This window comes from Rhinolophus sinicus, linkage group LG01, assembly GCF_036562045.2.
Source record: "Rhinolophus sinicus isolate RSC01 linkage group LG01, ASM3656204v1, whole genome shotgun sequence".
Taxonomy (NCBI): Eukaryota; Metazoa; Chordata; class Mammalia; order Chiroptera; family Rhinolophidae; genus Rhinolophus; species Rhinolophus sinicus.
Window position 1 is genome coordinate 96,539,131 of NC_133751.1, and position 14,522 is coordinate 96,553,652.

At 36.2% G+C, this 14,522-nt stretch overlaps 1 protein-coding gene across 2 annotated transcripts in view; it reads right to left on the minus strand.

The window, feature by feature from the left end:
- Nucleotides 1–13,851, minus strand: part of ROBO2 (roundabout guidance receptor 2) — a 1,656,458-nt gene extending 1,642,607 nt beyond the window's left edge. The window contains exon 1 of one of the 2 annotated variants that reach the window (XM_074333484.1): nucleotides 13,671–13,851. The gene's annotated coding sequence lies outside the window, so the exon portion shown is untranslated. The remainder of the gene's footprint in view (nucleotides 1–13,670) is intronic. The other variant, XM_074333429.1, reaches the window with a different exon arrangement.
- Nucleotides 13,852–14,522: the final 671 nt, after the last annotated feature.

Consider the following 14,522-nt stretch of genomic DNA (forward strand, 5'->3'; position numbering starts at 1 on the left):
AAAGCAACACAAATTTATTTTCTTACAGTTCTGGAGGTCAAAAGTCTAAAATGGGCCTCACTGGGCTAAAATCAAGTCACCATCAGGGCTATGCTCTTTCTGGAGTCTGTAGTGGAGAATCATTCTAGAGGTCCAGTATATTCCCTGGCTCTTGGCCCCTGCCTTCATCTACAAAGCGTATTACTCCCCCCTCTGCTTCACCTGTCCCATCCCTCTTAGGATCTGTTCGCTTCCCTCTTATAAGGTCCCATGTGATGACATTGGACCCACATAGATAATTCAGCACAATCTCCCCGATGACTAGCAACCTTATTCCCCTACAACCTTAACTGCCCCTGCCGTGTAATGTAACATAGTAACAGCTTCTTGGGACTAGCATATGGACATCTTTGGAAGGCCATTATTCTACCTACTACACTAAGCAATTTAAAAAAGGTAAAATTACGCGTCATGCACTGCTAACTCTGGTAATGAAATAGTACATTCTATAAACATTTCTGTCACATACTCTTTTAAAAGGTTTCAGCTACCAGACTATTGATCAAAGTTTTGGTACGTTCTAGCAAACTCTCACGTCCCTGATGTTACCTCAACACACACGAGTAGATGGTCTTTCTTAAAATTAAAAAGGAATATTCAAGGCTACTGGGAAAATAGAAAAGGATCTTTAGTTGCTCTGCCTCAAGAATCCTGCACATGTGGCAGCCCTAGCAATATACACATGTGCCAAATTTTTTCTTAATAGTCTGGATGTTATTAAGTTGGTGCAGAAATAATTGCGGTTTTTGCAATTACTTTTAACCTTTTGAACCGCAATTACTTTTGCACCAACATAGTACTTCCCCCAGGCTTGCAAATGCCTTTATTCTCATCACTGTTTATAGTAAGTCCGATTTATTTTTTTTAAAGCTTGCCTTCATTAGTTTATTTCAATCGGCGTCCCCTCATTTTTTCTCCTCCAACCTCATTTTCAGTTCTTATGTATTCCACATGTTCACACTCCTGATTATGCTGTTACAACATTCTCTTGGATTATACGTACATTTTTCCCCCTACATGAGTTGCTTTGCCTGTAGGCCTTACCACCTTAGTACTCAGTGGTAACATCACCTGCTCAGGCTCTGTCGCCAGCCAGGAGTTTAGTATCTTCCAATTGCTCATCGAACTTAAACTTCACAATTAAGCAAAGCTGCCATTTTAGGAAATGGTAGACTCTCTGTCCCTAAAAGTCCGTGGAATGCACAGAAACATTGGGGAACATAATTGACTTTTATGTACAGAAGCCAGATGCACCGCGTGCCTCTGTGTGCTTAGGGAAGCAAGTTTATCTCATATATCACAATAAGCCTCTGCTCCACTAAATTTCACTGCCGGATACTCATTACGCTGAGGCAACAAAATACTTAGGGAAATAAAAGCTCTTTCCAATAAAAAACAAAAAAGTACATTAGAAAGCTTTGTTAAAAAAAAAAAAAAAAAAAATCTTCCCCTATCAGTTAAATCCAGAGTAGGGACTACTAAAAAAAGAAATAAATAATTATTGAAATATACTTTCTGATAAGGCATGTTGGCATCTACCCTGTATAAAATTTAGAGAAAGTGATGTGGGGTTTATATTTGAAAGGCTGCTTTCAACAGTAAAAGATGTGTTCTCAGGTTTGAATAAAACTTTGAAAATGCAGAAGTTTAAAAGAACTAAGAATATGAACATGCAAATAGTATTATATTTATTTATTTATAATGAATACATTTATATTAGAATTTTGATAAAATATTATATCCCCATATAAATAATTATCTGTATTGTCTTTGCATTTTTTTTATGAACATTAGAGATTCCAATATAATTAGTGTTCATATGAAGCTCTTAATGTTTCCGGCCAATGTACTTTGTCCTTTTCTCTATTGAACTACTAATCTTTTCTTATTGATTTGTTAGGACTATGTATACATCAGATATATCAAATGAATTGCAAATACTTTTTCCTGATTTGAAATTTTCTTTTTAACTTATGCATGGTATCATTTGAAACATAAGAGTTTTCCATTTTAACAAAGTCCAGTCCATCATTTGATATTTATGGTTTTTGTCGTTGTTAGATGCTGAACTTAGGAAAGTTAATTTTGCCTTAATAATACAAATAATATTTGCTTGTGGGTTTTTTTCCTTATATTTTGAGTTTACTTCATACCTACCATGGAATTATTATTTTTTTTATTTTTTATATAAAATTTAATTAATGTACAATACTTTATTGATTTCAAACGTACAGCATAGTTATTCAGCATTTATATACCTAATGAAGTGATCACCACAATAAGTCTAGCAACCATCTGACACCGTACAAGGTTATTATATTATTGACTATATTCCCTATGCTATACATTACATCCCCATGAACTTTTTATTTTAAAACTGGAAAACTGTACCTCTTATTCCCCTTTACCTTTTTCACCCTCCCCCCATTTGACCCAGAATTTCCACTTCTGGGTGTCTATGCAAAGAAAATGAAAACACTAATTAGGAAAGATTATATGGACCTCTGTGCTCATTGCAACATTATTTACAATAGCCAAAATATGGAAGAAACCTAAGTGTCCAGTGACAGATGAATAACGATGTTGTGTGTGTGTGTGTGTGTGTGTGTGCGTTTAGTGAATATTACACAGCAATAAACAGAATGAAATCATGCCATTTGCAACAACATGGATGAATCTAGAGGGTATTATGCTGAGTGAAATAAGTCAGACAAAGAATTCCTTTTTATGAATGGTTCATTATAACTTTTTGTGACTACGGAATACATATAGCCTACAACTTGAACATCATTTTAGGAATTGTTTATCCTTTTCCTACTGATCTGAAAGACTGTCTTTATCATATATCAGATTTTTAAGTTTGTTCAAATCGTGCAATATGAAGTTACAAAATTATGCAATTTTATAATTACAGCCAGCCTTACTTCTCCACCACTATTGCCCCAGCAGATGGATAGAGGAATTTCTTTCTTATGGTTTAACTCTCTAACATAGCATGGTTTAAATAACATTTGAACTACACAGAAACTTTAATTTCTGGTTGTGAACTATGTTCTAGCTTCACCAATCTGTCCTGCACATTTGCCATTGAGGCTAGGGACTGAAATTTGTTTATGGCTGTATTTCTACTACTAAAATTTGTGTCAAGTACTGAAAATGGGCTCAGTAACATCTCTTTAATAATTAGGGAGATTGCTAGGCATCTGACTTTTTATTGCAGTGGGGCACCACACTCTGAATAATTTTAACTGGCTTTTCTCTGTCAAGGATAAAACCTTCCTTCACAGGTTTTCAGTTGCTCACATGCATTCACACCCACCCTTCACAGAGGCACACTACTTTCAAAATATCAACAAAGATTGCAATATATTTGTTCATTCTAGAAGTCTGGCCACAAAAAAATAATAATAGAAAGCCATAAATGTGAGGCTGGAAAGAGCAGAATATAGATGATCAAATTACAAAATGAAAATTTCTCCTTGTATATATTTTTTAAATTTGTTGCTAATAAAGCGAGAAAAGTAATAGACGTAAAAATGAAAGTACACAATATGTGTATATATCCATGTACTCATTTTCATGATGGATATATGCATACAGATGAGTGTGAATATATATGCCATCTGTGTTGTATTAATAATACACACATATGTGTATAGACATACACAACAAATAGGAATGATCTGCATAATAATCTCATTTCTATTCATTTCCACAAACTAAAAACTGACAAGATTTTAAGTCAAAATCAATTATTCATTTAGAAGTGTTTTTAACCATTATCTCCACCTTTATCCTCATTTTTATGGTTCCTTAGATTGCCATTTTGTAACTATTTTGAAATAATTTTATGTATTTGAAACAGTCTCCTTAAGAAATTCACTCTGGCTAAAATCTCTGGGATTGATTTTGCGTGAATAAATGTGTGTGTGCAAACACAAATTTGACAAAAAAGGTCAATCGTAAAAATATGTATATACATATCAAAAAGAATAACAAAATCCCTGAGTCAAATTAGCTATACATTTTTTGTGTTAATAAAATCAATATAATATATTTCTTGAGATAAACCTGTTTGTTTTCATTCTGCTTGCTTCCATCTGAGCTGTCACATTGGTATAATAAAGTGATAATTTGATACTTTACTACAGTAAATACAGAATGATCCAAAAAATAAAAATACATAAATTAGTGAGTTCCAAGAAAATACATTTTTGATGGATTAAATAATTTAAAGTTGTCAGTCAATGGGTACAGCAAGATGAAAAAAGGATGAAAACTGAAGTTTCAAGGCCAGAGAATAACAATAATGATGCTGTATTTTGTGCATTAATCACCATCACTACAAACGTTTGATACCCATTCAGCCAAATATTTCACATACAGCCTTAATGGTGATTAATAGACGTGCTATACTCCCGAAACTAAAATGAGACTTTGTAGATTGAGTGATATTCAAAAGCATTTTGAAAATGTATCATTTCTACATCTGGAAATACTGCTTTTGTCAATGTTACCTATACAAATATTGATTTTATTTACCTGATACTTAGCAAATATAATCTTACTAAAATATTTTCAGATTTGCCGAATACAGTAAGTGAGACAACTGTGACTATAAAAAATCTACAACAAACTCTGGTTGTACAAATTTGCCAGCAGTGGCAACAAAAATTACCTTGCAATGTCATTGTTTTCCCCACAATCCTCAGCAGCACAACCCATTCTTCTCTCTAGATAATTGATGTATATTCTCTAAGTCAAGTCCTGTGCTAGGGGCCACCTCAGGATCGCCCTCTAGCCTTGCTTTCCAAATGGAATGCAGTTCAGAAGCGCCCTGTGCAGGCTGTCTAGATCCACTACTATAAAGTACACACTTATCGTAGATATTGAAATGCCTCACTTTGCAAATTCAGCACTCTTGAAAAAACTGAATTCAACTTTTAAAAATTGTTTCAGGACACTGTAAACTCTATGAAATAAATGTTGCTGGGATGAGATGACTCTTCATGCCATCCAGCCTATCAGTTCATGTTTTCTCATTACTTTTTCCACATAGTCACAGCTACCAACAACAGATTTACTGTTAAATTTCATTACTGGATGATTCCACAGTACATTATCTCAACAGCATTTCTGATGTTTCTGCTCTTCTGGGTCTATATAATCCCTGCACTTCTAAATGAGTTCGTTTTTTATTTAAAAAGCCCTGACTCTTATTCATGTACAAGCCATCAGTTCTTCCTATATGTTATATAAGAGCAAATAGCCATTAGGCCTTGTGATCAAAGTAGACAGAAAATTCATCATATTATTTTCCTATCAATTAATAATAGCAACATCCTTTCCCGTCCTGAAATCTAGTGCTATGAATAATAAGTTATCCACCCAGAAAGAGGTGGTTGCATGAGCAATAAGGAAGACAACTAGTAGTCTTCCGCCCACGCTGAGACATGTCCAAACACACTTGCTTCCACAGCCAAAGTAATGCCATATGTCCCCAGTGATGTGGGTGGACAAGAGTAACAGTTGGCCCGCTAAAGAGGACCATATGTGCAGCCATCCTTTTTACTTATGGTTGCTGAAAAATCAGTCGAAGTCCTTGATGTGACGAACAGCATGGCTGGAGAAGATGTAGACAAAGGCCGTCAGTAGCAAAAAAAGACCATTGACATTGGTCGTGCAACTACTAGATCTCTGGTCATGGAAGCTAAAAATATGCTTGGTCGTTACTCTTCTCATTAAGAGTTACTTAAAAATCAACAGAGTTCCTTGGTCCAATCTCACCTTCCCTCATTAATGTGCAAAGGAATGGATATGCAGTTCCTTATCAAACATGGCCACTCATAGTCATCCTTGGTTAATTCTATGTTATACAAAACATTTCTTTGTTTTTAGCTGGATCTTCATAAAAATTATACTGTTTCCTTGAGACTAAAAATATTAAAGAAAGTGAAAAACACTTACAAACTTAAAGTACCAGAATTAGAGTTTCTGGGAAGCAAAGAGATAGCCATAAGGCAGAACTGCATGCCACATACTTTTATCAGTTAAAATAAAAATATGAATTTGGAATGAATATAACAGCTTTGTGTCTCAACAAGGATTTCCTTTGGAATTTCCACAATTGCAATGATCATTCAGTTGTTATACTGACAATAAAATTTATAGTTTTAAGGTCATTCTTAACACTGCGATCAGATCACATAATTTACTTTTCTCTTAATGGCTTCTTTTTGATAAATGAGAGAGCTTTTAGGAAGGACAATGCTCCCTACACAACAACCAGTAGAGCATGTCACATCCATTTACAATATAGTTTTAAGAAAAATGAAGGACAAACTTGTGAGGCAGCAAAAATTCATTTGCATTAAATTAATGTGAACAGCACATTTCAAGTTCCCTTTGGCAACAACGGTTTAGGGGGGAAAATAAATCTATCTTATGAAATGGTCCTCTTTTGGGTTACAGAATGATTGGAAAAGCTGACATGATCATGATTAAATTTCTTCCAAAAGTCTACAATTAGTATAGATAACTCATGAAATAAAATATTCAGAATGCACATTTGTGAGGGGACCAATTATTAAGGAACCACCGCCAGACATTCCCTTGAAAATTATGTTGCAAAGTTTAAAAAGATAACCAAGCTTTCTTGTATGGACTTGGCTTTGTAAACAAGAAGTAAACTTCACAAATAAGAACTGCTCTAAGAACTGCTTGTAAGTAAGAAACCAAAGATACTGATCTATGTCATTTAAATCCAAGTAATCCAGATATGACCTTAATCTATAATTGGTTTAATATTTTGACCCTGGACATGAAAATGTCACATACATTTTACTAAAACTAGATTTAATAAATTTAAGAGTGTTTAATCAGCATCTTTGCTAGTCAGGAATATTTTCTAATGTATCTAAAATAATTGATGTCCCCAAACACATAGTTTTTCCATGGGGAAACAATCACATTAAATTTAGGGTATTAGGGCACAAAAGTATTATTACCATTTGTGATAGGTTGACTAATGGCTCCCAAAGATGTTCTCCTCCTAATCCACAGACCCTGTGAATGTATTACTTTACATAGTTAAAGGGACTTTGCAGATCTGATTGAGTTAAGGATTTTGAGATGGGGAAATTATTCTGAACCATCCTCATGACCCCAGTGTAATCACAAGAGTACTTAAAAGAGGAGTGGAAAAGGATTAAGAGCTAAAGGAAGTGGCAATGTGAGGGTAGAAACAGAGATAGGAGGCACACACCTTAAAAGCTGAGGAAGAGGCCTTAAGACAATGAATTAAGAAAAACAGTAAAAAGCAAGAAAACAGATTCTTCCCTCAGCCTCCAGAAGGAACCAGCCCTGCAGATATCTTGACTAGCCCAGTGAAACTAATTTTAGAATTCTGACCTGCAAAACTGAAAGGCAGTAAAATTTGTGTTGTTTTAAGCCATTAAGTTGTGGTAATTTCTTAGAACAGCCATAGGAAACCAATATACCATTATGGTAAGCAAAGCAAAGCAAACAAAACAGTGAGAACTTGAGAGATCCCTGGGGGGGAAAAATAAAGGGTTAAACTCAATAACAGGATTTATCTTGGTAACTGTATTATATGTTATTTATTTACGTATTGAGACACATTATTAATGTCATTGTCATGAGCACCCAATCAATATGAATACTCCGCTATGTCTAATTTAGAAATGGAAATTTTCTACTTCAGCCTTCCTATAATCCCATGCAGATGTCCTTGAGCAGCCCTGTATCTGACAGAGATAATATCTTCATGTAAGAATCTTCCTGTTTAGAAAAGAAGTTTACATGGAAACAACCAAAGTGTCCTTTGATAGATGGAGGTACATCTAAAGAAGATGTGGTACATATGTGCACAATGGAATACTACTCTGCCCTAAGAAAAGATGAAATAGTGTCATTTGTGACAAAATGGATGGATCTTGAGATTATTAAACTAAATAAAATAAGTCAGTGAGAAAAAATTGAGAACCTTATGATTTCACCATATGATATGTGGGATATAAAACTGAAAGCAACAAAGGAACAAAAGGCAAACAAAGAAACCAAAACTCATAGACACAGACAATAGTTTAGCGGTTACCAGAGGGTAAGGGGGCTGGCGGGGGGGTAGATGAGGAAAAAAGGGATCAAATATACGGTGATTGAAAGAGAACTGACTCCAGATGGTGAATACACAATGTGGAATATAGATGATGTATTACAGAATTGTACACTTGGAACCTACGTGACTTTACTAACCATTGTCACACACATGAATTTTAATTTAAAAAAAGAAAAGAGAAGAAGTTACATCTGAAATTAAATCCTATTAAGCCAGTCTAGGAACAGTACCTAGAAGGTTCAAAGATTACTTTTCAAGAACACTACTTAGGAGCGAGTTTGTGATGCTACCTTTGCCAACAGAATTAAAATTAATTTGAAAGATTTTTCAAAGCAATATTAAAAACATTATGTCCATTTTTTCCTCTTATTAAAAATGTATCATTGCGTAATTCTCCACTATATTTATGTTAATTATATGAAGACCAGACATGAATTATGTTACCATAAATAGAAAATCATTTAAATAGAAAAAATCTCACTGATTGCTGGTAGAATGACAGTGAAAAACTGTAAAGGGTGGGAAGAAATAAGTGCTTTGTGGGATAAATATTTCCCTTTCATCATCAAAACTTGTCCTGAGACCTAGCAGTCTTCTCTTCACATGTGTATGCACAGTAAAAGTTATAAAAATAATTCTTCTACTTTTGTAGAGTTTAATGGTTACAGAATCTCAGAAGCAAAGTAGGAGATGGGAACGTTCTCTGCAAGACTGACGTTGAATTTGAAGAGAAAATAAAAAAAAAAAGGAAATAATATGTAGAATATCTCCACAGAAATATGTGGGAGGACAAGAAAAAATATTTATTGAATATCTACCATGTGTTACGTTGATTTTACTGAATCTACTTGACATACCAACAACTTTTCAAAGCAGGCATTTTATTCACAGTTTGTAAGAAAAACAAGACTATACAAAGGGAACTAGATCAATACCACACAGCTAATAAAAGGCAAAACTAGGGTGAATATAATAGCAATAATAAAAATAATAATCTCACCCTAATTGGACCTGTGGCAATACTAACAAGCAAAACATGAACAAAGAATCTATAAGGTAGATATTAGTCATCTCCCCATTTCATAGAAGAAGCAACTGAGGTGAAGAGAGGCTATTCCATTTCTGTCAACCTCATACAACTAGCAAGAGGCAACTTCAAACCCAGGTCTATAAGACATTTTATTACCCCAAGATGCATACACATTATTTCAAGGATTAGCTGAGATAATTTTTGTTAATCCTGAGTAACACTTGATAACTGTGCTATAATTTATCCTTATTATTATTTAGTTTAGAAATTATTGAACTTCTTTGCTTGTCTTTTGCAATTTCACTCCTTTCTCATATTACAATTCTCCAAGAAAAATAAAGTTCAACATATGTGTCATTTTGGGTTGCAAATTTTGGAGCTCAATTAATACATGGCACATCACACTAAACTGCTACTTTATTCTGGAGTGAAAAAAAAAGCAAATGTCTCACTCAGTAAAAAACAAGTGGAATGTTCATTCCTATATCTATAATACAACTCATTAAGTATGTATTTGTATACAAAAAGCATAATTTTCTATAACTTTTCCTATGCTTCATACAGTCAAATGTTTGGTTCAACAAATCAGAATATTCCATGAATGATATATGACAAAATTTTGTTCAGCAACTTCTGTTTTTTCTTTCCTATCAGTCCATTTTGAGGATCAAAAACTTGTGTTAAAGTCAACGTTCGAAGACAAATCCCTCTACCTTTTCTTAGTTACTCTTCAGTTCTGAATACAATGTGTTTTTCCAGTTACCCTGGAACTGAAACAACCGTAAAAATTGTGGTGGCCAACCATGTCCATTGCTCATTACGTCTCCATATTTTTCTGCATTAAACCTGCTCTAATACTCCCTTATGCCATCAGTGTCACCACAAAGAGAGATAAAGAATGAATCTCATAATAAACAAACATATATACACTAAAGCTTAAGATGTTCAATCATTTACCTAATAGCTCTTGAAATTATTCATGGTAAAATGAGCAACTAAGTGAACACTGCACTTTTTAAAAAGTAAAGTACAAAATTTAATTCATACCTCTGCAAATTTTTATCCAAGAAAGCATGACCCTACGGGCATCACATATGTGAAAGGAAGAACTCACTTTCATCAATGAATCTTCATGATATAGTCCTGCAGCAGGAATTGTCGCTGCTCCACCCACACCTACTATGCACTCATCATTCTCATATTTCTGGGTCAGATGACATCCAGGGCTAAGCAGTGACTCTGTCTGAAAGTTTTCCTGGGTCATCAGAGCTGGCTCAGCCTGTGCACAGGGTTGTCCAGAAGTTCTAGGGCATCAAGGGCCCTCCTGGCCATCCCTGAAGCAGCCCTTAATCAGTGATGGAAATTTATAGAAGAAACTGCCCTGTTCTCTTGCCCCTCAGTTGAAATAACTATGGTGCATATTCTGTACTGCCGCACATAGATATCTAACAGGACTGAGTCCTACATGCTCATCTTATTTCTAACTCACTGTATGACACAGGTAACTAGAAGTTGATTGGTATTTTACCGCAATGTATATGTAAATCTCTCTTGACCAGGAATGTTTGTAGATAAATATTTATATATAAAGTACAATGGTCCCTATTCTTTCTGGGGGGGGGAGATATATCTCCTCTTCTTATCCTCCTCTCTCCTTCCTTCCTCACTCAGCTGTCTATCCGAAAGAATTGCAAATAAAGTGTTGGTCAGCACTCTCTCAGAAAGGTTAAAATGATACAGAGAATCACATCATGCTTGAGCTACTCTATAGGATCTGAAAGAAGAGGAGCTTTTGCGATTCCAGAAATATTATTTTAAGCCATCCTTTTAATGCCACGGCCTAAGAGAACAGGTCAGATGGTCAAGAGCCAGAGAGCTTATTATTATCCTGATTCATTTAAGACCACCTGAGCTATCAGTGTCCATGGAATCCTGCAATGAGATGCAAAGTTGCATACTGCATCCTTAGTGCCCAAATGCAACTAAGACTTGTATGTAACATGGAAAAAAAGTTACAAACTGTATGAGACTCCAACTAAGTGAAGTCTCCATCCAGTATTTACTGCTCTTGCTCATGTTCTTCCCACATGCCAAACTCTGCTGAACTCGCATGCACACACAAACATAGCACCTCCACCACCCCCAAAAATAAAAACACAAACTATCTTTGGAACTCAAATGGGCTCTTTGAGAGCCTAAATACAGCAGATTTGTATTACTTAAGAATGAAAAGGAACAAAAAAGTGGAATCAAGGTTATAGGGTTTTTTTCCTCTCTCAAGAGTTGTAATAATCTTACTTTGAACCAGTCCATATCAAGACACCAAAACACTCATGGAATATACGTAGCTTGGATAAATTTTTATGAATGTGTTCACATTAAAAAGTAAAACCATTCAGTTCCTAACTCTCCTCTTTTCGTAAATCATATGTTATACATACATTACCTTCCAATGTTCTCAAGAAATCTTAAAGACTATTGACAGTGAAGTCTGGCAGTTTACTGTAAAGGCACATTGTAGCTGTGTTTCATGTTCACACGAAGCAGTTTTAAAATACATTGAAATGTTGGCTGCCTTCTATTTTGATTATAAGACATAAATTACTCCCAAATATGCTTGGTAAATACTGAGTTTACCTTTCCATCCACTCTCATTAAAGAGGACGCAAGTTCAGCTGCTAGGACTTTAGAAGGTGTTTGAAGGTGAAGAGCATATGAGTATAACTCTGCACCAGTATCTTCTACGTAAAAGAGTAAAACCAGTCTTAAAAAGAAAACAGAAAAATAACAGAATATTTTACGGTGTTTATACATAAGGCAAATTCAAATATTACTGCTGCAATAAACTCAACTAAAAGCAGTCATCCAATTTTGGGGAAAAGAACTGAACTTGAAGTTAAATAGTATAGACTTAAATAACTGGTTAACAACACAATAATTATAGAAATTGAGGAAAATTAATCCCTCTATGCCACAGTCTGTCACCAAAAAAGAAAAAAAAAAGGAACTAATATTACTGTTCTCTCGATACTTCTGTAAGAAATTAGAAATGGAATATATGAGAACTTGGCTTATAGTAGTAGATACTCAGTAAGTAATTGTTGAATCCAAACTGTTAAAGGAAGAAGAACAAAGTAAAATATTATATTTTAATTACTAAAACTGTAGATGCATATATCTCACTTTGAAAAACTAATAAGCTCTCCTAAGCATAATGTAGTAAATATTTGAAATATATTTAAATTGTATCCCCCAATTTGGCTCTGATATTTATTAGCTAAATGTATCATTTGTATATGTCACTACTATTAAAATGCAGAGTAGCCCACATGACTAACAGTATGCCCAGTGATTATACTGAATAGTATCCAGCAATGCCAACAGAGTAAGGATTAAATTCAGAAACAAAAAAAGAGTTGCCCCAGCCACCTAAAAGCAAAACATTTAGAATACTCTGGTGACCATGATGATTATAAATTGCTAGTAAGAAGGCAACTTCTAAACCAAATAAAATCATAACACGCCTTAGGAATTTTGCCTCTCACAGATACACACATTAGATTTAAAAAAAAAAAAAAAAAAAAACTGAAGCAAATGTGAAAAAAATTAAATTAAGGAAGTTCTGTGGGTAATGTCCATAATTTCATTCCCAGAATTTCTTCATCAATCACTTTCCCCAAAGTCCTTCCAGGAAAATAAAGTTGCTGTCTTCTTAATGTGAACTCACCACTTTTCCTACAGCATTTTCAGAATGAGAAACAGATTTCCCATCAGACACTTAAATGTTGCACTGCTTAAGAAACCCAACACGGTAATAATTTTGGAACAAAGGGTGAAGAGGAGATGAGCAAATCAACATGGCTTTTAAGCTCCATTGCTATCACATTTCTGAGTCTATCTAGAGAGCCTTAAGTTCCCCGCCTTAATAAGGGTACAGAGCAAAAGAACCCCCAGTTACTCAGAGGTGAACCCCCTGGTAGGTGAATCAGGGTGAAAGAAATACCACTCCCCGCTGAGAGGGCAAGCTTGTGGTGTCCCATTGGATACCCAAGTGCCCTACTTACGCACCTTCAAACCCTTTGACCTGACTTGGAAAACTGGGCATGAGCCAAGGAGAAGGAGGGACAGAAGGACAAAAACAGGCTGTCACAAAAAGAAATGACTATCTAGACGGCTTTTATGTACACATCTATAATTCGTACATTTGGGGACATTTCCTAAAACTCCGTCACTTCAGCTGAATTCCATCTGAACCCCACTATCCTTGCTGTGAGTGAGGATCACAACCACCCACCGCCTACGTGCCCACCCGCTGCCTGAGTAGCCACAGCCAATACCCCTCTGTCCCTGACTTTGGGAAACACTGCAAAGCCAGCAGCTAAGCGCTGCTTAGGGAGCTAAGCAACTTCGCCAGTTCCAAACGCTAGCTCAAGACTTTTCAGTACACCTCTCTGTGCAACTCACCTGGAGTCAGGTCTGGATGGCAGCCTCCACCCAGAGGGACTGGGAAGCAACCCCGGGAAGCTCAGCAGCGTCTCCCAGAATAACGAGGGCAGTGCAGCTGAACAGCTCCCCCGTCCTGCTGCTCTGGCTGCTCCCAGATTTCTTCCACTCCCCACCCGGGAGCCGTCCTTCCTTTTCTCTCCTCTCCCTCCCACTCCTGCCGCTACTGCGCTCCCTCTTACTGGCGGTGGCGCAGAGATCGGAGTCCTCCCGCCTCCCCCCTCCTTTCTCCCTCCCCTGGGCCGAGCTGTCCGTGGAGCTAACGAGGAGACTCGGGCTCCTCCGGGCAGGCTGTGCGCACAAGCCCCTCTGTGACACCGGAGTCCCTGGAGCTGGGCTGCAGAGATGCCTGTGCAGCCACCGGAGGAATGGGCTAGAGGAGGCGACCAGCTGGACCCCCTAGAAACTAACACTGTCCTGTCGGTTTAAATAATCAATAACCCAACTGCTTCCTAAACATCTCCAGTAATTCACAGGTGCCAAAAAGTAAAGACTGGGGTTGAAGACATCATTGTATGCGAATACAATTCTCTGTACAGAAATGACTATTTGGCAGGTTCCTAGGACTCACAAGTTCAAGGTGTGGCATAGGATTTCGTTTGGTTATTGTGACACATTTGAGGTGTACTCTAGGGTTTCTTACCAAACCAGCAATCTCCTAGTCATGACAACACAGATTCCTAATGGAAGGCTACCTATGCCTGTTAAAAATCACACTGTTCATTTAAGAACCTCCTTCCTCCTAGCCCCAGTTCAGCTTTACCACACTTCTGTGAAGTGGTGTAGTATTAGCTATTGTATTTTATATGTTAG